The sequence below is a fragment of the Mastomys coucha genome, unplaced genomic scaffold (genome assembly GCF_008632895.1).
Source record: "Mastomys coucha isolate ucsf_1 unplaced genomic scaffold, UCSF_Mcou_1 pScaffold4, whole genome shotgun sequence".
NCBI classification, from domain to species: domain Eukaryota; kingdom Metazoa; phylum Chordata; class Mammalia; order Rodentia; family Muridae; genus Mastomys; species Mastomys coucha.
The window spans coordinates 52,529,575-52,555,994 of NW_022196910.1; the positions used below are offsets into that span (position 1 = coordinate 52,529,575).

A 26,420-nucleotide genomic window follows, 5' to 3' on the forward strand; every position below is an offset into this window, starting at 1 on the left:
TGGGCTTTCAGGGGGCACAACTGCTTCTGAGTCATCGGCACACCTGTAACTCACCCCCCAAATCCCACTGGTTCTGCCTTAGACTTTTTTTTAATTATTTTATTTATTTACATTTCCAATATTGCTTCCCCTCCCTGGTCTTTTCTCTATGAGCTCCCCAACTCCTCGTCCATCCCCTTGTCTTTTAGAGGGTGCTTGCCTACCCACCCACCCCACTCCTACCTTACCCCTCTAGCAACCCCCTTCTCTGGGGTATGAAGCCTTGTGCTGAGGCAAGACCTGTGGAGGACATCTGATTTTTGCAGGTCATAAATAGGACTCGACCGACCATGGTGGGGGCTGAGCTTGGCTTGCTTATAGAGCTAGCTGCGCAGTGCTTGTTAATCTGGCGTCTTCGCCGATCTTCGATCTTCGATTCCCTGAGAGAGGCACAGCCGAGAACTTCTCCCGCCCTTCTTCTGCAGTCCTTACTGCTGACTCGAGCCAAGGCCAAGGCCTGGCTGTCTCTGCTAGGTAGTGCCACCGCTGTTGATTCCTGTTTGCTATTCTGGCTCTACTGAAATGGAGTGCTCGTGTTTCTATGAAGTGGTCGTGAGTACATCCAGCTGCTGCTGACCTGTGAACTGAACTGCTCATTTCCAGACACCCCACATGGGAGTTGCTCCAAAGAATCTTTCTAAACAGGTCCATTTTCCCATATTCTTTCTTTCCCACTACCTCTGGTGAGTGGTAGATTAAAAGGAAGGTTAAAACACTTAAGAACCATCATTAAAAATAGGTTTTGAAAAAAAAATCCCACTGGTTCAAACACGTGGAGTTTGTGAACTTGTGTCTTTGGTCCTGTAGGGAGGTAGTCTCCTTATAAGAGTGAGTATGGATATGTGCGTGCACTTGTGTATGTGCATCTATCTGTGTGCATGTGTGTAAGTACATGCATGTGTGTGTGCATCTGTTTATCTATGTGCATGTGTGTGTGCATGTGTGTATGAATATGTGCATACATGTATGTTTGTGTGTGTGTGTGTGCCTATGTTATTTCCTCTGGGAGAAAAAAATCTCTCACATAACAAAAGCCCACTAAAATGCCAAAACAACAACAGCCACAACAACAACCACAACAACAACCACAACAACCACAACAACAACCACAACAACAACCACAACAACAACCACAACAAAACCCAGCAACAAAATAGGTTCAGGTATGGATAAATAATGCTTGTAAAGTGGTTACTGGTTTTTAGTGAAAAACACTTGTATTAGGTTAATATTCTACTAAGATTACAAATTAGTGGGAAAAAAACCACATATTTGTCAAGTTACTTTTAAATGATGTATATGTTTACAGTGTGTTATAATCTTTTTAATTGCTTCTTGTTGGAAATGCAACTACTTATCTCTCCTAGCTCTTCATTTATTAGATTTTAAAACAGTATTATTTTTGTTTGAAGATCATTTTTTAACATTCGAGTACCAAAAATAGTGTTGTTAGAAGTGAATGATGCTTAACAAAAGCAGAAGGAAAGACGGATTATAAACCTGCTGGAAGGCAGCAATGGCCTTGGAAGGCAGCAATGGCCTTGGAAGGCAGCAATGGCCTTAGAAGGCAGCAAAGGCCTTGGGTGTTGTCTTATGAATCTGAGCTTACTACCACATTTTTAAATTAAATTTTAAAGTGACCAGTTTCCTTTTGGCTTGAAAATTTAAAAAGGAAACCCAGAAAAATAACTGAGAAAATATCAAAAGGCATTTACAGAGTAAGCAGCCCTTTCTTGTAGAGTGTAGGGACTGAACTACAAGGAGTAAGGGCCTGGCCTTGTACATTTCTTGTGTGCAGAATGGTATCTAAAGTCTATCATTACTAATCTATGAGTTCAAATGACTATGGTCTTTATCATATTTAATGTGGTAAACATGTAGAAGTAACACTTTGCAGTGTATTTTCCTGCCATTTTAAAATGCATAAATACATTCATCCCCTCCTCCAGGAAAGGGTGTCAGACTCACATGCTCAACAACACCACATGCTTCGTGAAGGCCAAGGGCTCCATTTCCCCTCCATGTAGAAACAAGACAGCTCTGCCACCAACACATTCACACCCACAGCTCTTTTGAGGGCCATGTGTCCTGTGCTTAAAGGTTCCCCTAACCAAGGCTGGGACCTCAGATACACATAGCCACTCCAAAAGTCCTCAGCCCCTGCCATAGACTCCTGAGGATTATCTATGAGCATTCTCTCCCTCTGCATAGGTATGCTCCATATGTCAGGGTTGAGCTGAGACCACTTCTGACACCCCATTCAAACAGTCACTGAGTTAGTTGCTCCAAGGCTGAATGGGCTCAGCAAACCACATGCTAATCTACACAACCGTCTCTGCTAAAACTCAGTGCACTGGAGTCAACTCTACCCAAAGAACTCTAGCCCACTGAGGAGAGCAGGCAGTGGGAGAAGTTGTCTTCCCCGGGGTGGGAGGGAGGCGGTCTGGGAGGGAACATACCAACTGTCCAGTACTAAACGTTGGCCGGAAGACACATACACACAGAAAATCTTATATTTAGGAATATGCATCATATGCAAATATGTATATAGTAACAATTAGTGGGGAAAAAAAAGAAGAGGCCACCAATTTGAAGGAGAGCAGGAAGAGATATATAGGAGAGCTTGCAGGGGGGAAAGGGAATGTTTTAACTATGATTTCATAAAATTAAAATAAAATAAAATAATAAACATAGTGCTCCTATAATGTTACCTGAGGAAAGAGATTTAGATGATACAAAATAACCAATGAATTTAAATAGCAATAATTATAAGGAACTCAAAAAAATAAAAGTAATTATAAAAAACTCAAAAAGGGTATGAGTAAATGTTGTAATGAAGACCAAACAAACACAAAGTTGAGTTAAATAGTGAAAACAACCCAAGGCTATAATTAATTCTGAGAATCTATAAAGAAAATCCAAAATGAAATAAAATTTGAAAGGAAAACATCTGGAATTCATACAAAATGTTCCAAAGAAAGTTTCAGAGACAGATTGGGCCAGGGAGAAGAGGGCGTCCATCTTAGCCCAGGGAGAAGAGGGCGCCCATCTTAGTTAGCCCAGGGAGAAGAGGACACCCATCTTAGCCCTTCCGGCTGAAGTGGGGAGGAATCAGAGTTACTCCATCTAAATTCCTTTCACTGCTAAGGATAATGAATGCTCTTCTGAGGTATTATTTAGCTATGCAGGTCTTCTATTTAGAAGTCTGCTAGACTCCTCGGTATCTTTCAGTTGCATCATTTATTTTCCTGCCTTTCTCTGTAGCTCTCTGTCTACTGTGGGTATGAATCTACTCATGCACAGCTGCTCTAGATGATCTCTTGCTTTTAGGTTTTATTCTTCACCTGACTGATGTTTCTCTTAACTGCAATGCAATTTTTAGTTTTATGGGGTCGGAGTTGTCAGTTTTGGGCGTTACTGCCTTTTTAAAATGGTGGTTCTGCTTGCAGAGTCCTTTCCCACACTCTTGTCTGCCTAGATTTTCCCCTAGCAGTTCAGGGTTTCAGGGCTCACCCTGAAATCGTCGATCCACTTGAATCTGATGTATTTGCAGGGATGATCCTTATCGATCTATTTTCATCCTTTCACATGTGCACATCCAGGCTTCCAGAACCATTAGTTGAGTATGCTTTCTTTTCTCCCAGTGTGCTCTTTGTCTCTGTCAAAAATGAGGCATGTATAGTTCTTTGCAACCCATATTTGGCCCTTCTATTTTGTTTCTAATGGTTTATATTCTGGTTTTCTGCCAGTACAATATTTTTATTATTAAGGATCTGAAACAGCCTTGAAGTCTGCCATAGCAATCTGTCCAGTATACTCTTTTTGCCTGGGATTGTTTTTGCTGTGTCTTTTGCTGGGAGCGTTGGGGTCGTCAATGGCGTTATCGGTGAAAGGTGTGAGTATTCTCCAGCCATGCTGATGCGTTCTGCGGGTTTGTACTCTTAGCTGTGACTGTTTGGATGAAGCTGCAGTTTTGCTACCCTGTCTCTTCCCCTCCCTCAGCTCCGAATCCTCCTTCCTGTACTCGCATTAGCATTGATTTGTTTGCTATTAAATGTCCAGGGTTGCTGGGATCATGGAAAACGTTCCTTTCTCCTTCAACCATAGCAGGTAGGTTTTCTGGGCAACTTTGTCTAAGTTGGCAGTCCTGGTCTTTTAGAATTACTGAGCTCCAGGCTCTTGTGGATCTTAAAGCTTTCCTTAAAAGTTAGCTTTTATCCTGTATACGTAAGTTGTCTGGTATGTCTCTTACAGTTTCCGGTGTTTCTTCTTTCTTCTGTGTCTGTGGAGTTTGCCTAAGGTATGCTGTGGAGAGCTTCTTTTTGGTCTTCTCTCATTGGGGGTTCACTGTGCGGCTTACAGTTGTATGTTTTTATCTTCTTTGACATCTTTCTTTATCCTGCATATTTAGTGTACAACTTTGACACACTGTGGGGTGCCTCATTGTTAACCCTGTCTAGCTGCTGTTCAGTGAGCTGCTTGTATCTCCACGGTTATCTTACTTTAGTTTAGGAAATTTTCTTCTGTTGTCTTGTTACAGATCTGGTATAAACCGCCAACGTAGGATTCTTTCTTCTTTTCCTATAGTTTGAAGATTCAGTCTTCCATGGTACCCTGCGTTTCCCGTATGCTTCTATCCTGTGCTTATTAACAGCGTTTGCTTTCTTTGCTTAGTTTATCTAGATGCTTGATTCCTTCTACAAGTAAGGCTTTCCCCTGACTTTTTGTATCAAGATATTGAGTTCTAGTTCTAGTAAGCAGACAGCCTACAGAATGAGAAAACATCTCTGCCAGTTATATATCTGACAGAGGATTAGAATCCACAATATACAAAGATAGTAAAAGGGCCAAACAGCAAGAAAAAAAAACCACAGAGGCAAAGTACTAAACAGAAAATATTCATTAATATCTGAGAAAAAAATTTTAAATAGTTAAGATCCTTAGCCCTGAGAATTAAGCTGAAATACTAAATAACTTTGAGATTTCACCTTACATGATTCAAAATGGCAAGATAAAAACAGTGACAGTTGGTGATGTGGGTATGGAGAAGGGACCCTTCCTCTGTGGTGGGAGGAGTCACTTTGACAGTGTCTGTGGATGTGTGGAAGGTCTGGAAAAAGTGAGAATTAGAGCCACCACACCATTCAGTTATAACATTCTTGGCATACACCCAAAATATGCTATGAGAAATACTCAAAAGTATTCATATGGACTCATATGAGTATGAGAGATATTCGTTCATATCACGTCCAATGATGACTCTATTCATGGTGGCCAGGAATTTGAAACAGCCTCAATCTTCCTGGATGAATGGATAGCATGAGGTACACTTACAAAGTGGAATGCTATTCACCTAAATCCAAGAGTAAATCGTGAAATTTACAGGGAAATTGATGAAGCTCTAAACAAGTGTTCTGAACTAGGCAACCCGGATCTAGAATGACAAATACCTCCGGCTTTTCTCTCATCTGAAGACGTTAGCTTGGAGTAAACAGATACATAAGTCTGGTGTGAAATACCCTCAGAGGTGAGGAAATTAGTCAAGTGTCAGGGCAAGAGAGGGTTTTCAAGGTTTGGAAAACAGAATCCTGGTGTATGAGTGGGAATGAGGAGGGATACAAGAGGTAGGGTGAAGGGGTAGCGGGTGGGAAGGCAGTATAGAGAAGGAAAACTAATATCAAAGGCTTTCACGGATTGCCATATGAAAAACTGCTGCACAATGTTCCTAAAGTTTAAGCATACACATGTATAAAACCTCAAATATTATTACCCTATAATGTAACAAAAATCTACCAACTATAAACTATAATAAAAAAAAACCAAAACAAAACAAAAACACAAACGAAGATGCCAATGCTAGGAGTGCCTTACATTTATTGGAGTTGTTGGCTAACGAGGTCTCACAGACCTCCAAGTATTAAAGTCTACTGGGATTGACTTTGGCTATTCTCTAGAACTTGATAGTCAGACATTGAACTTCAATACATCACATACTTGAGTCCTAGATAGGAAGAAGCCAAGTTGGTGTGATCGGGTAGCTTCATCCTTTCTATCTCCCAGAGCATTTTAAGGAGTTATGCATGCTACCAGATGAGAAAAGTTACTATCAAGCTTATCTAGCTAGGGACTCTAAGAGCTACAGTAACCACCTGCCTGGAAAGGAAAGCATGCCCTGAGGTGGAACAATGCCACAGAAGGCACGCAATCAAATAAATACTTCCTGGTTGGATTTATGGTGCTCTCCACTGTATACCACAGGCATCTGCCAGTTTTTGAGGCTGAGAATCTATGGGTTGAGAGACCATAGGCCCCGCCCGAGGTGGGGTGCTTATTGCTGGCATTCTGCTGACAGTTCATAGTATTAAGATCCCAATCCCTTACCCTTGGGAAAGGAGCACATCCCACAAACCACCTCTTGCTTCTTAGCAGTTGAAGTTAGTTGATCAACAGTCAAGATTCAGTTTGAACACACACACTCCTACATGATGCTTTTCCTTGGGAGCAATTCTGTAATATTCTACGTAATTGGAAGCAGCTACGCATTTGTCTGTTTTATTTGTAAATATGACTAAGGAACTACAAGCAAAAATATACATTTACCTGCCACCAGATGACCACTTTAACAGCTTTGGGTGGTGTGTAGAATATTTAAGCCTAGTCACTTTATGTTGACGTGCAATATTTGAAGGCAATATGAAGGGAGAGGTAGAGCAGACTCCAGATTATCTACAGAAAAATAAAAGCAGGTAATAAATGTTTAACTGTAGTCCACGGCCTCCTTAGTCACTAGCTTCAATTCACGCCAGGAATTCTACACATCTTTTATAACCTCAATAATAAATGCGCATGTATGCATCTATAGATATAATTGTCAATCCAATTTAGCTGCTAATGTGTGACTGAAGAAACCATATATATGGAGCTGAAATAAAATGGGCAAGGTAAAGGAGAACCAGCTTCTTAAATATATATAATAACAAATTACAGGTCCCGGAGAGCTAGCTCAGTGGATAACGTGCCTTCTGTGCCAGCATGAGGAACTGAACTTGACTCCCAGAATCTGTGTGAATAGTCCAGCATGTGGTACTTTCTTATGATTCTACACTAGCACATGAAGGCAGGAGGATTTCTGGGGCTTGCAAGCCAGCCAGTGTAGGTGAATGGATAAGTTCCAGATCCTAGTGAGAGAGCCTACATCAAAAACAATGTAGATGGCTCCCAATAAATTACTCTGGGGACTGGCCTCTGGCTTCCATGTATACTACACACAGATGAAGACATATGCAGACATTGTGCAAATAATAGAGTACACAACTTACATTATAACAAAGAAAATTTATTGACATTCATTGCTACCACTCAATTCCTTATATCTACCTAAATACGTTGGCATTAAATTGTTTGTGTGTGTGTGTGTGTGTGTGTTTGTGTGTGTGTACATATGAGATTTAACAAAATAACCCTAAATGTTATCAATAATACACAGGTTTGAACCATGTGACCCACTGAGGTATGGCAAAAAGAAATATTCTAAGGATCTGTTTCAAAATTCAATCTTGATAACCAAGTCTAAACATAATAGATTAAATGTGTTTATTAAAGATATTATCCTCAATATGGTGCAAAATATATTAAAATTTGGTATAAAGATACTTTGGACCAGATTCAGCATAAGAAAAAGTGGAAAACTAGATTCTTTCAATTAAGTAAGTGGTCATCTGCTTTGGCTCTAGGGCAGCCTGTTTTACAGTGCTGAAAGGAGACATTGTGACCATCGATCAGGTCAGAGGTACTTGTGTAAGAGGATGAAGGATGTGTGGAGATCAATAAAGAGAGCAAAGGAGTCTGAGAGTCACTGATTGGATCTAAGCAATTGACAAGAAATTGAGTTAAAGGCTTCATGTTTCCCAGCAGTGAAGTGTTTGCACTCAGTGACCGTGCTGGGCCTGTGGAAGAGCAGCTTATGTCAGCTCTGGTCCTACCTGGAATGATTAGGGTTACCATGGCCTTCAAAAGCTGGGTAAGCCATGAGCTCCACCCCACACCAAGTAGCCAGTCCATGTCAATGTAGGAAGTCTTTATATTTTCAGATGATTAATTTCTCATCGTTTTTCCTCTGGCACAGCAAACTTCACTGAGCCCCAGTCACAGTCTCAGAGGAAGGCCTGAGGCATCCCTGAAAAGTAGGCTCTGTCCCCCAGGCTATAATTAATTATACCCAATGTCTTACACACACCAGTTAAGAAGCAACAATAAAAGGAGCTCTGAGGAAAATCTCAGGATGCTGAGAATCCAACCTGCTTGCCAAAACTTCTGTGAAATTTTACAGTGTATAATCTAACCAACCTATATTTTAGAAAAATCAATCTACAACACAAGTACCTTTCAACAAATGGCTTAATAATCCAGAAAGGCTCAATTTGATTGTTTCAATTAGTCTATGTTATATATTTTCTCTACTGATTTTGATCTATTGTCATCTAATTTAGAGACACTTGGGCATATGCACATGTGCGTATACACAGGGGCGCACACAATGTTACACATATTTATTGTCAATTTTGACAATGAATGATTATGTTTTAAGAATTTAACCAACCATTCTTAAGAAAAGATGAAATTTTTATTTTTATTTCATCAAGTAAAACGTCTGTGGGCTACTTCCCTCATGCCTACCACAAAGCAGTGCTTCTGTCAGCACTATCACAAGATGACACCATATTTGCTAATACTATTTCATGGCTGTACCCATGCATGCCACATGCATACAGGCCTTACAGGGTACATGAATTAATGATGCTTCAACTCAAGTACTAGATACTCAACTCAAGTACTTTTACACGCTACACTCAGAGAAACCAGTGTTTGGAATCAAAGTACATATGGCGGCATAGAGGATTGAAGGTGCGAAATGAGCTTCTCAGAGTGATGTTCAGTAAGTATCCAAATCGTTGCTATTACTGGGGTCTCTCTTGTTAGCATCATTATCCCTGGTGTCCTGCAACCTGACTTAGGAGCTTAGCAACTTAGGAACTTAGAAACTTAGTGACTGGCCTATTTGGATCCTGTTCCTTCACTTTTGACCTAATCGGTCCATTTTTTGCTAGTCCTGGGCTCACTTGGTTTTGGAAAGGGGCACTGCTCTGCTTTCTTAGCAGTCTGCTCTGAAGCTTGCTACATGAAGTGTATTAGTCTTAGACTCAGGATTCTCCTGTCTCAGAGCCTCCTAAGTGCCAAGGTTATAGTACATATCATATCCAGCACCCTCAGTTATATTACTATGGTGAATTTCTAATTTTCAATCCTTGTACATGTCCTTCCTAGATGCACCACAGTTCATATACTAACTATTGGATTTAAGAAGTACAACTACACATCAATGCTTTAAAGTTTATGGTTGTTTCAGCTTATGCTTTCGACAACTTTTTCGAGTGGTTACAACATGTTTAACTATTACTATTAATAAAAACCAAAAGGGTCTATTGAAAACACTATTTCAAGTGATTTCAACAGAAATTTTTCTTCTTTACTAGAATGAATATCATTTTATCAATTAAATTGATTAATCCATGTTAGAGATAATAGTAACAGAAGTGTTTGTGATTATCGAGGGCTAGATTTTCATTCAAGGCTCTCTTGCATTCCATGGTATAGAATTATCAGCATGTCCCTTTAATGAACTGTTCAGGTCCCTTTGTTTAACTTCCCAAACCTTAACCAGACAGGGTTGCATTTCATCTTTAAAGATGAGGCCCTGAAATAATAGACTCAGTAAACTAGGGCCCAGATAAACCCAACAGCAGTTGGGAGACTGTTGGCTTTACTGTAAATCATCAAGATTTTCTAGATTAAACCAGGACTCTCACACCCGCACTCAACACTGGCCTGTGTCACCTAAGTTGATTGAGATCTCCATAAAGAATAGTGTAATTTTTTTGCTCTCTGTTTCTTCTTCCCTACACAAAACAAGATAGCAATGCCAAGCTAATGTACAGTGGTTTAAGTTGAGGTGCCAGTTCATTCCATTTAACATCAGTAATTAAATGGAACCAAATGTTTTCTTTTCCAACCTATAATTGAATTAAAATTGGAATGTGATCCTAGGAGTCACTTTTACTGCTCTAAGTAAATCTTTTAAATCCTATTGACTGATTAATTTTGACATCTAGACAAGAAAGATATCAAGACTGTATGGCCCTCCTAATGTCAACCACACAAAAGCTACTTTTAGTCACAAAGTCTTACTGCAGTTAAAATGACTGACAATTCTAACTGATGTTAAGGATTAAATTAACTAAATATTTTACAATCACAATTGGTAAATTAAGAAATAGCATACTAATGTATACTAAATTGTGAAGAACTAGAAATCACTTGCTAATACTAAACAACTATCCAGGTTTATGGAATTATGCTTTCAGACTCACAAAGAGAACAATTACAGTAAGTTTATTCCCAGTTCTCAGGACCTATAACAGTACCTCACAGAGCAAAAATAAAAGTTTCTGACAAGTCTTTTCATCTGTTTTATTGAGGTGAGACCTACTTGCAATCACACTATCCTTAGAAGACTAGAGGTGGAGTTTGGAGAGAGAAACACAGGAGCATTAAGAGGGATGCAGAACAGAACCATAAGGCAACACAGAGCAGAACACCAAGTATTGAGAATGGTCTGAGGAAGCCCAAGGAAGCACAGAGCTGTGTCTTCTATCTCTGTTTTAGCAGGGCTGCCTTGCCTATCAGCCTCCATTAGAACTAAGAGTGGGTCTGTTATTTACGGCACAAGGCTTATTGTAATGTTTCAAAACTTCCTGGGAAACCCCCTCAACTCTCATGGTAAATTGTTTCTAAAAGATATAAGCACAGTGACTGAACAATAAGGTTGCCACTTCCACAGAAAATCATATAATTATGCAATGATCTTTGAGTAGAGTTCTCGAGGACAGTCATCACAAAGGGGCAAATTGCTTCACTCATTTGGAAATATCAGATCACTGTCCAATAACCTGAAAGAAGGATGTAGTTCATCTGTACAAACCATTGAGCAAAACAAATGACAAAGGTATAAATGGTAAAACAAGGTTCTATCTATTTTATTGCACTTAACTCTATTTTCTGTGTCACACTCTTGCCTGCATGTGTGAGTGTCCACCACATGGGTGTAGTGTCCTTGGAGACTAGAGAAGGTATGGGAGGTCCCTGGACTGGAGTTACAGACATTAATGAGCTACCATGTGTGTGTGTGGGAACCAAAAGTAGCAAAAGCCATCTCTCCAACCAGCTTCTATGGATTTTAAAGCATACACTCTACAGGTGGGCTGTTGTAGTGTTCTGGCTGAGGGAACAGAACCACAAAGTGTGGATCTACAGACATGGTCTGAGAATCAAGAATGTTGCCCATCCTGCCTCCATGCCTTGTGTCTCAGTTTTCTTTCTCAACCAAGTTTCACAGAATGGGTCTTGGTCAGCTTAGATATCTTGATGTTGGATCTCACAGACCACATTTACCTTCCAGCATTTCCATAAATTTTCATGGATAACCTGTCAGAAAAGAATAGCGATGGACCTAACCTGCATAGACAGAGTGCTGTTTGAAGAAGTCTGACCCATGGGAACAATCAAATACCAGAGACAATTATTTGCAAATAATGATTATTTCAAATCCAGTTTCCCTCTTCCAAAAAAAACCACTTACTACACCTCAGAAGGAATTGTACACATTTCCCTCACCACTTGAATGGAACTAAGCATGCCAATCTCCATTGGCAGGCAGATAATCACCCTCTGGTAGTCACCATGTGTGGGGATGTTACATAGACTATCTGACACAGTATGTCTGGAACCTCTCACTCAGGAGGCTGACAAAGTTGAATCTCAAATTTGAGGGCCAGACTGGAAGATGTGTAAAACCCTGTTTCAAAAGCAAACAAAAATAGGCCTTTTGTTATTAATTTATTTATTGACAGTTGATTCAAGAAAGCTCACGGAGAGGACAAGGCAAGCTTTTCCTTTAGCCATACAATGTATGTTTATGTGCTTATATACACACACAAATTATCTAGAACGAAACATAAAGAGATATATGTAATGTGTATATGTATATGTATATATATACATACATATATATGGTGTAAACAGCATATAGTTTGGGGAAGTTAATCTATATAACTTGTGAGCCTTTAAAAATGTTTCTCAAGATTATATAATAAATGCATGTTATTTTTCTATTATAAACTTTATAACATAAAAGTGCTAAAATATAAAATTCTTATATGCACATATTAATCTGTTTCTTTATGTTTGTAGTCAGTAGTGGGTAATTCTATTTGGATTAAAAGAGCTGAGCTGGGTGGACAGGACTGTGATCTATGTGGCTCAGGAGTCCAAGGCAGAAATGTCACATACTCAAGGTCTGCCCAGTCTCAAGAGAGACTTCAAGTCCAGCACTAATGAGATGCCTTGTCTCAAATCCGAAGGGGAAGGCAGGACATTTGTACTGTTGGTTTCCTAACTCTTCTGTTGTTTTTCTGATATTTCCATAATGATGATGGGATAGATAACAGACCTTGATTTTAGGATTCAATAGAAATAAGAATCTTGTCCAGAATTCTACCACCCACACCAGACACGCTGGTTCAAGTGTTGGAAACATAGAGAGCTGAGTCTTCTCCTGTCAATACTAAATTTTTGATGAAACAGACCCTATGTAAAAGACTTAAGACCTCCTGAGACAAGGCTGTAAAGTCATTTACCTGCTTTCAACTGAACGTCTAGTGACATTCTCAGATCAACGTTTAAGAAAGCTTGAACTACTTGGGCGGTCTGGTAGTTCCCATTTTGCACTTAGACTTCAAACATTTCCCAGATGTCTTCCTCTGCTTCCTCCCGCAGGGGTAACCACCGAAACCAAAAGCGATGTGTGGAGGGAAGGAATTATTCCGTCATAAAGCTTACAGTCCGTCGTGAAGGCAGTCAGGATGGGACTCCTCAAGCCTGATACAGAAGCCATGGGGGAATACCACATGCTCTCCACGGCTTGCTTATGCTGCATTTTTATCTGTCCCCAAACTATCTGCAAGGGGTGGCCCTGCCGATAGTTCCAAGGGTCTTCACACATTAACCATTGATTAAAAAAAAAATACACCCAAAGACTTGCTTATAGGCCAGTCTTATAAACACATTTTGAAGTGCCCTCTTTCTAAATGAATCTGACTGGTGTCAAGCTGACCAAACAAAACCACAGGGAAAAATAAATTCAAAGAAAAAAAAACAGCACTCTAGCCTTTAATTCTTCCCCAATTTCAAAGGTATTAAATTCTTACTGGCCTTAAGAAAGGAATTCCTGAAAATCCCTGGATATTTTTTGTTGTTGTTCTATTACTATGCTTATTTTTTCAAAGGTCAAATAAGAAAGAGATCTATACTATTTTCTAATCTCAGTAATAGGAATCAGAAGTAAACCAGAGTCGACTGAAAGTGTTTGGGAAGCACAGTACCATTCGAGGAGGATTAAAGTATCACACAGAGTGAATCAGCCCGGCCAGAGACATGGGGTGCAGGGTCTTCCTTGTCACCAAGATGAGCCTCTTGGGTCTACTGAGTCCTCTAGCCGCCTGCCTGCAGACTTCCCTTGTGACCCATTGTTCTGTTCGGAATCTTGGGCACCTTTTCCATTTATGACACGTGTCCTTGTCACTCAGTGCTTTGCCAGCTACAGTCATAGGATTCCACAGTCTCTGCTACTGTGTGTCATAATGTTAGTACCCTGAGGGAACCAGACTGCCTAAAGGCTGCCTCTCTGAGCATTGGCTGGAAATAATACTCTCATCTTGATAGGTTCTTGGACATTCTTTAGACAACACCCATAAAAAGTACAGAGTAAGATGGTACTTATAAAATGTTTAGTGAAAATCAAGATATCCATCTGTGTCCAAACAAATATTTAAAAAAAAAATACCATTGGGGGATCCCATAGACTGATGGCACCAATCAAAGAGCATACAAGGGCTGGACCAGGTGACCCCCTACTCCCACATATATGTAGCAGATGTGCAGCTTGGTCTTCATGCACGTCCCCCAACACCTGGAGCAGGGGACACCCCTACTCTGTTGCCTACCTGTGGATCCTGTTCCCCTAACTGGTCTGTCTTGTCTAGCCTCAGTGGGAGAGGATATACCTAGTGCTACAGTGACTTAAGGTGCCAGGGTGGGTTGGTACCCAGGGGCTACCACTCCCCTTTCAGAGGTGAGGGGGGAATCATGGGAGAGAGGGGCCATTTGAGAGGGCGACTTGGATGTAACTATGATCATGATGAAAAATGAATGAATGAATGAATTAATTAATTAATTACTGGAAAAATACCATAGAGGTCCTATAGTTTATAATGCTGAAGTGAGGAGTGTAAGAAAATATTTTTTTATTAGATATTTTCTTTATTTACATGTCATATGATTTTTCTTTTCCCAGTTTCCCCTCCCAGGAACAAACAAACAAACAAATAAACAAAAACAACAAGAACAAACCCCTGTTGGCTCCCCCCCATGCTTGCCACCCCACCCTCTCCTACTTATTGGCCCTGGCATTCCCCTACAATGAGGCACAGAACCTTCACAGGACCAAGGACCTCTCCTCCCACTGATGATTGATTTTGCAATCCTCTACTATACACATGCCAGAACAATCAGTCCTACCATGTGTACTCCTTGGTTGGTGGTTGAGTCCCTAGGAGCTCTGAGGGTACAAGTTAGTTCATATTGTTGTTCGTCTTAGGGGGCTGCAAACCCTTCAGCTCCATTGGTCCTTTGAGTGTGAGAAAATTATACTTCCTCAAATTGAGTGTAGTAAAACTGCTATATATAATATACTGCAAAATATTTTAAGTTAATGTAACATTTACTTTATTCTTTTTTGTTTATTTGTTTTAAAACAATTCTTTGTTGTATGAATAACCACCATTTATTAAATATGAGAGACAATTTGCATACTGAAATGGATGGAAGTATTTTTGCATTAAGAACTAAGTCTTGGCCAAATATTTGGAACTGCAGGGTATAGAGTAGGACGTAGAGGGAGAGAAAAGTGGGCAGGATCAGGTATGGGGAGAGAAAGGAGTTCCAGAGGGCCAGGAGAATGAAAGGTAATATACATCTGTGAGGACTGGGGGTGGGAGAAACATCTAGAAAGGGGTGGAGAAGCCTCCCAGAACTCAATTGGGATGACCCTAGCCAAAATGCCCAACAGTGGGGGGATGGGATCCAGATACCACCTCCAGTAGTCACACAAGTCCCCCAGTGGAGGGATAGGGTCACTAACCCACCTTCAAAATTTTTGACCCAGAATTGATCCTGTCTAAAAGTAATGCAGGACCAAAATGGAGCAGAGACTAAGGGAAAAGCTTCCCGGTGACCTGCCCCAACTTGGGATCCATCCCCTGGGTGGACACCAAACCCTGACACTAGTACTGATGTTGTGCTTGCAGACAGGAGCCTAGCAGGGCTGGCCTCTGAGAGGCTCTACCAGCAGCTGACTAAGACAGATGCAGATATTTACAGCCAACCATTGGATTGAGGTCACGGACCCCTTTGGAAGAGTTAGGGGAAGGATTGAAGGAGCTGAAGGGGATGGCAACCCCACAGGAAGAACAACAATGTCAAGTAACCTGAGCCCTTGGAGCTCTCAGAGACTGAGCCATGAACCAAAGAGCATAAATAAAGAGTCCAAGAAACCCAGCACACATGCAGCAAAGGGCCGCCTTGTTTGCCCTCAGTGGGAGAGGATATGCATTATCTTGTAGACACTTAATTATTCTCTTTTGATTTTCAAAAATCTTGAAAATGGTTTTAATTAGTTAAGTATGATTGTAAAGTACAATAAAGAAATCAGAAGATAAACTTGTATCTAAATGTGAAATATCGCTGTGTTGGTCTTTATTACTTTTCGGTTTAGTTATGCCTAAGTGAATTAATACTTTTAAATAATTATAAAGATTTTATGATTATACCTATGGAAGACAAGCACATAAACAAGAAGATATAGATACTATTAGATGATAGACATCTGACTGTGTAAATAATACTTAATGCTACCCGTCACAGTATCAGTAAGATTTTTTAATATTATTTGGTAGCTTCAGCCCCCATTTTGTAGACATGGAAGTAAAGTTAAGCGCTTAAATATTTTGTTCTAAGCCTCAATATGTTCCTGCAGGATATATCTCCCTTTAGAATGAGGCTGCTAGAGAATTAGAAGCCGTGAACCCTCTGCTCTCTGTATCTTGTCTCCACTGTCTCCCTCTGGCTGGAATTTGTCTGTTCCAAGGTGTGACTGTGACTTCTCTGGGATGCCCGGCTTCCAGCAGTACAGTGATATGCTCCTCCATTGACTTAAAGAAAGAATCATTTTATGATTTCCAAAACGGGCTGAAGAAGTGAAACCTAAGTCCTTTTCTGAGTATGTAGGGACCTGTAATATTTAGTCAGGACTGTGCTCAAGGCCTGTTGAAGCAGGTGACTGAGGGGTTTGTGGGAACCTAACGATCTGCTGCCCTTTCTCCACTACAGATGTTCTTCAGTGCATAGTGAGACTTCATCTCATCAGCCTACTGTACGTTGAAAAGTACCACATTGCAGACTGTTGGGCACCATCCATGGAGCATCATTAATTAGCAGCACACATCAGGTAGAGCAGATAGCTCATTCTCACAACAGAGTTTTGTAACCAGGAGCTCTGAGACTCCCCAGCACCAGTTAGCACTCACATTACAAGTCTAGAAACAGATTAGCATTTGAAATCCACTTTCTACTGGATGTGTTCTGGTTTTACATTATCAAAGTCAAAAGACAAGAAGAAAAAAAATGTAAGTCAAACCTCACAATTGTGGACATCGTTTATACATTCCTAGATCAATCCATCAGTGATTGTAAGTTCCGGTAAGGATTCACACCCCTGAACTCATCCCTGCCATATTTCCTGTAGGCATAGTACAGTTCTCACCTATAAACTTCAGGTGTGGTCATGTGACTCCCTTCAGCCAAGGAACATAAGTCAATGAGCTATAGGCCCAACCAAAAGTAAGATTAGAAATGTGTTGGCATATTTGGCTTCACCAAACCTTCCAAAATGACATCAGACTCCATTGGCTTGGATTCCTGAAAAGACAATCATTCCAGAAAGTCAGCCGAGCCCAGCCGTAACCAGAGGCCATGCTGACAGACAGCCTCCAGGAGGCAAGAAGAGGAAGCAAATACTTGTTGTTGTTGTGAGTGCAAAGGCATTGGGGTTGCTTTATCCAACAATCCAAGGCTGGGTACAGAAAACAAAGCCTGATTTGTGGAATCAGGCTGGGAGGGGTGGGATGGGCAGCAAGCAAGGAGGTGCTTTCAGAGAAGGTTAGGAAAATGGCAACTTATTTTAGAAAGTCGAAAATATCTGGTGAACCCTTTTCCCTGTGATGTCTTGAAAAGGTATTTGAGTCTCCAGGAGAGAGGTCAGGAGAGGAGGTGCTGGCAGCTCCAGGTGTATTGAACTGGATTAATCGGTTACTTTGAGAACCTAAAGCTTGACATTCAGCTGGCCTGACAGCACATGGAAAAGGGAAGCTGACAAGTGACACAACTGCGGTACCACCAACTTTACTCCTGGGCAGAATCTTCCAAGCCCTTCAGCAAACGCACTTTGGAAAAGACTCAATTCTGTAATACTCTTTGTAAATCCTGTGTAATCTTTGCTAGGAGATCATCATAGGCGTACAGAGGAACACTCCTGGGTGACTACTGTCTACAAAGGGACACCATCACCACTATCACATGGATGCTTTCAGTTACTTTTGGTTGAAGAGAGTTGTTTTGTCTCTCATGTTGCTGCTGGCTTGAAACTCTCTCTGTGGCTGAGGGTGACCCTGCACTTCTGATTCTCCTACTTCCACCTCCTGAGTGTCAGAATTACAGCTATGCACTGTCACTGTGCCCATTGCACTTGTGTGCTTGTTTACTTTTTGGTGGGCAGGCCAAACCTAGGATTTCCTGCATCCTAGGTGGCAAGCTACCAAGCAAATTCTATCTCTAGCCTTGTGTTATGGTTCAGTTTTTTGTTTTGGTTTGCATCGTTATGCTAAAAACTTCCAGGTTTCACTTGAATGAATCAATTTATAGCATTTCTTTGTAATATCAGAATGGCCAGCCTTATAACTTTTATAGTTTGAGGCAACTCATACATCTACAATAAGAATTATTGACCACAGAACTGAAACTCTGAGAGAACAGAGATGATGGTCCACACAGCTCCTTGATGGTAGCTTACACGGTGAAGACTGCCCTGTGCTGGACAAAAGGATGCTTAAAAACCCACTAGGAGACCTGAAATCTCATCATCTTACTCATAATGGCATGCGAGAATTTTCCTCGTTTTTAAAAACAAGAATATTTGCAGCATTGTTATACTAGGTAATTGGAACTACAGAAAATGAAATTACAGATACAGGAAACTATGGTCATTTCATGTCTGCTCCTGTGTAACCTTGCATCAGGCTAAGTTAAATCAAAAGCAAGATTATCAAGCCAGGGAAAACGCCAAAACAAGCCTGGGAACATCTAACCATTTTTGTTTGTTTCTTTAAAGATACTGTTGGAATGAGGAGGGAGTAGAGACCCCTCTTGTGTCACCCCTTGTGATGTGAGAAACTGAAATGTTATCATAGTAAATGTTTGCAGAGTAGTGCTTCTCAAACAGAACTGGCATTCTTAGAACTGTGTGTATTAGATAGAACTATGTATATTGATAATCTTCATTGTCCTCTTGACTGGACTGTGGAGACACACTTCTTGGTAAGTCTGTAAAAGTGTCTCCAGAAGACAGAACTGAGGGCTAAAGATTGTGGTGTACAAAAGCTATCATCATCACATGGGCTGGGTCTAAGAATGATTATAAGGAAATAAAAGGAGACATGGAGCAGAACAGCAGCATTCATCCTTGTCCCCTGACAATAGACACGGTGTGACCAGGAACCTGACACATTCCTGCCGCCAGACTTTCCCAGAAGAGACAGGCCAAAGTACACCCTCCCTTCCTTAAGTTGCACTCGTGAGACTTGAATCAAATGCCCAAAGTAGGCCATACAGAATGATGATTTGCACTGTCTAGAATCATGGGACTTAAGATGCTCTAAAGAGGGTATGCTAGCAGATGTGGTACGGGCCTCACTGGAAAGCAACAGGAAGTACCAGACACAGAAACAGTCAAGCAACCAGCCCGACTCTAACAGGCAGTAATCTGAAAAGTGATTTGTGAAATTGGAACACAATGAAAAAGTTCAATGCCCACATTAGGATAGATGTTAATAATGTATCACCATTTTGGGTGGTGAGAGTTACACTGGATCTTGATTTTCTCATCCATAAAATGATAGGCTGAGAGGAAGTGTTCCCAGGGTTCCTTTGAGTTCCCCTAGTTTCAATCTATCACAGGGAAAGTCTTCTTTTGCAGGCTTCCTTAGTGTGAAATATAAATTTCTTCCCCAACCTGAGAAACGCTATAGCTACTCCAAACCAAATAGGAAACTGATATATAATATTTGAACAATTTCCCCAAGATTCAAAACAACTGGCTTCAATGAGAAAAGTGTTTTTAAGGAATGATTGAAAAGAATTCCATTATCCAAGCAGACACAGCCCATCTTCAGCAGTTAGGGCCACGTGTTCCCGGGGCTACCTCTTCCTTCTTGAAAAGAGTACTTAGCATTTTGTTCCATTCCCAAATCACAATTTAGCCTCCATAAAAAGCTGTCATACAGGATCCTCAGAGGGTCCTATGAGGGAGTAGTTTTCATTAATCAAGACCAAAGTGGAGAAGGATATTTTCAGGCCATTTAGAAGAAAATGCTCCCATAAAACTGAGGCAGTTTGGCTCAGTGCCACAAATCAATCCCATGAAGATGTTTCTGAGGATAAAATGAAAACAGCAGCAGGCATGCTAAATCTACAGATCCACTGTTTGAAAGCACTCTAGTCTCTGCTCGCACACTGGGCCATCTCAGACAGTTGTCTATATCCAAATGAGTAAGACACTGTCAGAAGTATGTACTGTACAACTAACAAATGACAACTGTCTTAATGATCTTCTGTTGAATTTTAAAACTCATGTAAACTAGCATTTAGACAGTTGCTAACATACTAGAGAGGTTGTGAAGCATGCACAAGCTCTATGATAGCACATCGGTGGGAAGTAATAATTACAGGCATTACTACAAAGGGTTAATAAAACCACATTTTTATGGAATCCTCAGGGTTCCTGGCATATATGCTCTCTAAGGAAGCCTCACACCCACATACCCCTCAATTCAGAGCTCTAAACACTGGAATTTAGAGTCCAGTGATCATTGGAGATTGAGTCAAGACTTTCTAATAAGAGGAAGACAGAGAGATAGCCACCCCCACGCCCTTGGCCTCACTATGCGGTATGCTAATTTTATGGCACAGAAGAACAGATGTCATCAGATTCCAATACGTTGACCTAGGGCTTACGACCTTCTACTGTAAAAAGGATTCACTGCTGTTTATAAGTCACGCAGCCTCAGATATGCTGTGATAGCATAAAAAGCCGAGACCAAAACAGTTTTACTGAGTTGGGAGCAGAGTTAAATAAACACTGTTAATGACCAGTATGTGTTACGCAAGGGTGGGAAGGGAGGCAGTCATGGGGAACAGCATAAATACCAGTAGCCTGGGTCCAGAAAGAAAGAGAAAGCATTATGTCAAGATATATGGAGTTATGGGGTCAGAGAGAAATTAAAGTGATTGGCACAACCCATTTATCATTTCCCAGGCTCCAGCCTGGGAAATTCTATTCTGTCTTTTATTTTATCAGTGAGGGGGGAAAAAAGGCATAGCGTATATCTTAGAAAATAACCCCCAGGATAAGGGAAAAATGCTGGAGACAGAGGCTACGACAACAAGCAGCTTAGACTCTTCTGCAGTCATGGTCTAAGCGGTTGCTTCCTCGCAGTAGAGCATTAGCCATCCTCAGCTGTGGTGTTCTGGGAAAGACAAGTACGTCGGTCGCCTTGGGGGAAGGCAGACAAGAGGGAAGATCTGAGAGCCATTAAGGAATTTTGAAGCATACCTCTCCTTGAGAAATGGAAGCTACAGTACAGTAGGAAAGAGAGGAGCTAAGCAAATGACAGACATCTGGAAGTTAGGGGCTTGGTGAACTCTTTCATTGACAGAAAGTCAGTACAAGATGACACGTTTAACTTAGAATGAGATCCAGTCAGTAGCTACTTTTCAAAATAGCACTGGCAATCATAACAAGCATTTAAATCAAGACTTAAAGATCATCCCCCCAAATCTACATTATGTGTCCCCAAATATTTCAAGCATTTGGTCTTATTCTTTCCAACAGGGCCCTGGCCTGTAGTTAATAATCTGTGGACCTACCTACTTCGCAATTTCTAAGTATATGCTTTTATCAGAAAGCACACTGTAGCTCATGAAAAACAAAAATGGGATGCCTTAAACTCTTCTAAGATTTCATTTGCAAATCCAAAAGGTAAGAATCACAATTCTTTATTAAATACTTCTGCTGTGAGAAAAATATTAGTCACATTAATAAATATATGAGTGTATACAGTACTTGTCTAGCATATACAAAGTGCTTGGTTTGATGTCCTCACACACCAGGCTGACTGGACATGATAGTGCATCCCAGGAACCCAGCACTTGGGAGGAAAGGCCTGGAAGTTCAGGATTATCCTTCAGCACATAGTTCAAGGCCAGTGTTGGCTACATATTAAATGCTCTCACAAAGAAAGATGAAGGGAACAGATGGGAAAGGAAGGGAAGGGAAGGGGAGGAAAGGGAGGGGATAGGAGGGGAAGAAGGTGGCCTGAAAAAGAAGAGGAAAGGGGGAGATAGGAGAGAAAATGCACAACAATAAATTAACTTTAATATGGCATATTTCCCAAGGAAAAAGAAAAGAGTGATTTCTTGTGTTTTTACTTTACAGAAATTACACTTAGTAAGGTTGTGCCTAATTGTCTATAATTGTCTTAAAGTACATTACTGGGCTTGGATAAATAACAACAAATCTCTGATAACTACTAAATAGCCTTTATATGAGTAATATTTCACTGTTAATATAATAAAAAAGTTAGGAGTTACTCAACATTGTTTTAAAAAGGGAAAGAAAGAAAAATTTTGTCAATATTCTACAAAAACCTGAAACAGAAAAGAAATTTAAGTTTTTCATTCAATTGGCAAAAGAGCATAGTAAAATGCCTTTTAAAACGAAGCAAATTGTTTTTACCCAGAAGCACACTGCCAGCCGTTAGTCACTGAGAAGGATTGGCATAGCACCTCTGCTGTCAGCTCTCCAGCATCACCTCTGCTGTCAGCTCTCCAGCATCAGGCTTCATGATTTCAGGAACAGGAAAGCCATGTGTCATCACTTACCCAAGAGACACCTGGGTATGTTCATGCCAGGGCCTTCAGAGATTTCTTGACAATTTGCCCAAAGGTCAATCGGCAATGAAGAAATCGTACGTTCCAAACAGCATATGGGGAGAAGGATTTAATGAATATTTACCCTGTGTTGTAATTTGATTTTATGTACATATACAGTAGGAAATCTGATTCAGGATGCAAAGTTAGTAAAATGTATAGTAGCCTTGATACACACTTAATAATTGGAAAAGTTAGAAAAAGCCAATGAAAACCTTAGAGTTTCTGACCCTGGCTATATACTTTGTATATAATAAAAACTTCACAGCTTCTGACCCAGGCTATCTACTTTGTATATGATAAAAACCTTAGAACTCCTACTTTGTACAGGGCTAACTTTCACTCGTCAGTTTGTGTCAAGTGTAATTTGTTCACTTATGACTCCTATTTGAATGCCACTGCACAGAGTATTCTGTTTATTCAGATGGCGATGCAATCATAGCAGATTAGAAAACAGTCTACCCATTTTCCTTTCCTACATCTGTCTCTTTAAACAGTTTCCTTTGCTTCGCTATTTACTCGGCTGCTTGGCCATTTGATTTCTTGTATTAGCTTACTGGAGCTGCAGTAACATAGTTCCAAAGACTGTGTAGCTTAAACAATGTAAACTGATTCTCTCCCAGATCCAGAGCCTGGGAAGCCAGGTCAGGTTGTCAGTCAGTGTGGAAGTGTTCTGGTGAGAACTGTCTCCCTGTGGGCTCATCTGTCTTCCATGCCCCTAGAAAGGACTAACAGGGGTCATGACTTCTAGAGTCCTTAATGAGAGCGTTATTGTCACCAGACCAGTTTTCATGATTTAATGTCCTACAAAAAGCTCCATATCCAACTGCCATCATTTAGGGCACTACAAATGTCAACACAAATTTGGAGAACATGAATATTCAGTCCATAATAGTGTCACCAATAAATGAGTCAATAATAGATAGGAATGGAGTAGAACTTTGGGAAGCATTTATGAAGTTGAGCCTGCTTTCACTTACCTGGTCTCAAAGGTCTCTTCTGATCCTTGTCACTACCACCTGCAAAGGACTCTCAGCTCACCTACCAGAAAATGAATGATCTGAGGCTGGTCCCACAATCATCCTTTCTGACTCAGGCTTATTAAGGTATGAGCAAATAACCCATGTTAAGGTATGATCAAGCATTACCACTTTCTGAGAAAACTATAACTTAAACTACTTCTAGACCTTTCTAGCCCTCTGGTATGCTTGAGTTCTTTTCCATCCTGTCACATGCAAGTTTGGTTTAGGATATCTTTAAGCCATATCAATCGCTGTCAGTTATGACCCCTCTGCGGGCTGCTGAGTTCCAGTCCAGATACTAACTTATTGTATTATTGTTCTGACATTTTGGTAACAGGAACACAGATCCCTGGCTTTATTTCTGCCATTCTCTTTTCTAGCCTTTGCACACAACATCTCTCACTGTAGTGACTGATAATAGGGCATGAGGCTTTACCTTGTCTAAGCAGACCTATTAGACAGCAGAGATAATCTTGGAGCCCTGACATCAAGTATCAACAGAGTTCTGAAGAGCTGCTCATCTCATCAAGGACTGCATTGTCCACAGGTCAACACTAGTTCATATAAAACCCAACTCCTTGTACACAGTGATATTAATTCCGGATCACCTTGGATAGTTCTATCAGTAAAGTTCTGCCACAGAAAAGAACCCCCATTCTATGATTTCATTTACAAGACTTAAGAAATCAGCCCTTCCTGGAAGGAGGTATGTTGGAAGTATTTAAGCATATGGCCGTGGAACTCATCTCTTCACTGAGTGTACAGTTGCTTGGAGAGAGCAACAGAGAAGTGAAGACATACTATACATCTCTATAGTAGTGTGTCTCAGCTGGAGATGACTGAACCATCAGGGATAGGAAATAGCTTTGTTACGGTGGTTCTCAACCTTCCTAAAGCAGGCTGCGACCCTTTAATATAGTTCCTCATGGTATGTTGACCCTCAAATCATAAAATTATTTTCATTGCTAGTTCATAACTGTAGTTTTGTTACTGTTATGAACCTTGTGCAGATATCTGATATGGAAGGTATCTGATAGGCAATCCCATGTGAAAGACTCAGTTGACTCCGCAAAGGGTCGTGACCCACAGGTTGAAAAACCCACTGCCTTAGTGGCTTCTTTCTTAGTTCTGTAGGTATTTTGTACTTCAGTGCATAGGAGAAAAGTTACCTTAGTACATAGGGTGAGTGTTTCAAGAAGTGAAACAAATGTCACAGGAGCATAATTTTCTTATTAAACTCTGATTGAGGCAAGCTGGTCTCCTATAGCAACATCTGTAAGGTAGTGTAACTACCCAAGCCCAGTGGATCATGGTTGCATTTTGAATGAATCTTAAATGCTGAACATGATTTATTAAGATGAAGAGATTAAAGAAAATAAAATCTAAAGGAATATCTCCTATGGTTTTTGTAAGACAGGCAATGTCATTCGTGCATGCACTGGGCTATCTCTCAAAATTACTTAGTAGCAGTGTCCAGTAAATACTACCACGAAGACAGTAGAGGTTAAAGTCACTCAGAGACTAACACAAAGTTCAGATAGTTTCATTTTTTTTAAAAAAAAAAAGCTATCTAACATTCTATTGAGTGATTTATCATTATCATGGCTCATTTTCTTGTATCATTTATAAGAAAGGTATTCAGTATGTCTATGGCTTTAGAATATACTAAGGAGAAAAATAAATTGCAAATTATTTCCTAACAGAGGTAAATATACTAGGAATTCGAGTGAAAGAAATTCTATTTACTAGTGTCATGGTTCAGACCTTGAGATTCCCCAATGCTTCCTGTGTGGAAGGTTCAGTTTCCAGGTAGAGACTATGGGAAAATGCTGGAACTGTAGGAGCTGGGGCCTAATAGAAGACTATTTAGTTACTGACAACGTCTTGAAGAGGATCCTGAAAGCCTGCCATTTACTTTCTCTCTCCCTCTGCCCCTTCCTCTACCCATCTCCCATTTTGTGCTTCCTGGGGGAAAAAAATGGAATTTTCTCCATAATGCTTCCTGCAACAATTTTCCACTTCAACTGAAACCAAGAGTAATGGTACAAAGAAACCATGAATGGAAACCCCTAAAGCCACTGGTCAAAAGGAGTCTTTACTACTCTGAGTAGCTTTTGTCAGTGACGTAACCTACAGTAGGTACAGTGCATAAGTGACATTGCACCATCTTAACGAGTTAGCACTGAACTGTGCTCAGCATTATGAGATTCCCAGATCCAGTATTTATTTTGTATTAACCAATGACCAGTGTTCTAGCTTGCCTTTGAACTAGGCTCAAAAAATGATTAAATCTTTGTGCCAACTACTATCAAAAAGAACAGCTCAACATTAATCTCTCCAATACTGGTCTGCCAGTACCGACCCATCAGTCCTGGCAAATCTCCTATACTCAGAAGCAAAATGCTAAAAATTCTGTCCAACACATTGGCTTCATTGTTTGTGGGGATGGTAACCAGCAAAGCCATTCTGGCTGGTCTCCTCACCTCCTCCACATCCTGGGTTTTCAAAGAGCCTTGTATGTTTGCTGATGAAGGTGATAGAGGTAGGAAGTTTGGCAAAGCATCTCAAGTCAGATTTATGTTTCGTGATATAGGGCTCCGCAGCTTCATCAAAACTTTGGTTCAAATAACTGAATATAGCCAAAGAACTAGCTCAAATAAATTTCTCAGGCTGTCAAAGAGTTTCCAAGCAGAATTATCTTCATTGAAATGTACACTCTTCCATTGTACAGGTAAAAATACAAATAGGGTCCTTTGACATTTCTATAAGACTGCCATTTTGCACACTGTTAGGATTCAAATCAGTTCTATCCAATACAGACAAAGAAAACCGTAGTGCTAACCACTGCAGATATGGTCTATCTAGATT

At 40.5% G+C, this 26,420-nt stretch overlaps 1 protein-coding gene and 1 long non-coding RNA gene across 4 annotated transcripts in view; one reads left to right on the forward strand and one right to left on the reverse strand.

Annotated features, from left to right (window-relative positions):
* The window catches only part of Slc16a7 (solute carrier family 16 member 7), a 169,311-nt gene that overhangs the window by 75,913 nt on the left and 66,978 nt on the right, over window positions 1-26,420 (reverse strand). Inside the window, exons 1-2 of one of the 3 annotated variants that reach the window (XM_031350223.1) lie at window positions 13,536-13,710; window positions 6,640-6,765 (exon numbers count right to left, since the gene is read on the reverse strand). The exons of 1 other annotated variant lie outside the window; for it this stretch is intronic. The gene's annotated coding sequence lies outside the window, so the exon portion shown is untranslated. Of the gene's footprint in view, window positions 1-6,639; window positions 6,766-13,535; window positions 13,711-26,420 lie in introns of those variants that run through there. One more of the 3 variants, XM_031350224.1, reaches the window with a different exon arrangement.
* LOC116076419 lies at window positions 13,801-22,803 on the forward strand. The gene is made up of 4 exons (XR_004112940.1): window positions 13,801-13,917; window positions 16,600-16,717; window positions 21,434-21,580; window positions 22,341-22,803. It is a non-coding gene; the product is annotated as an uncharacterized LOC116076419 (long non-coding RNA).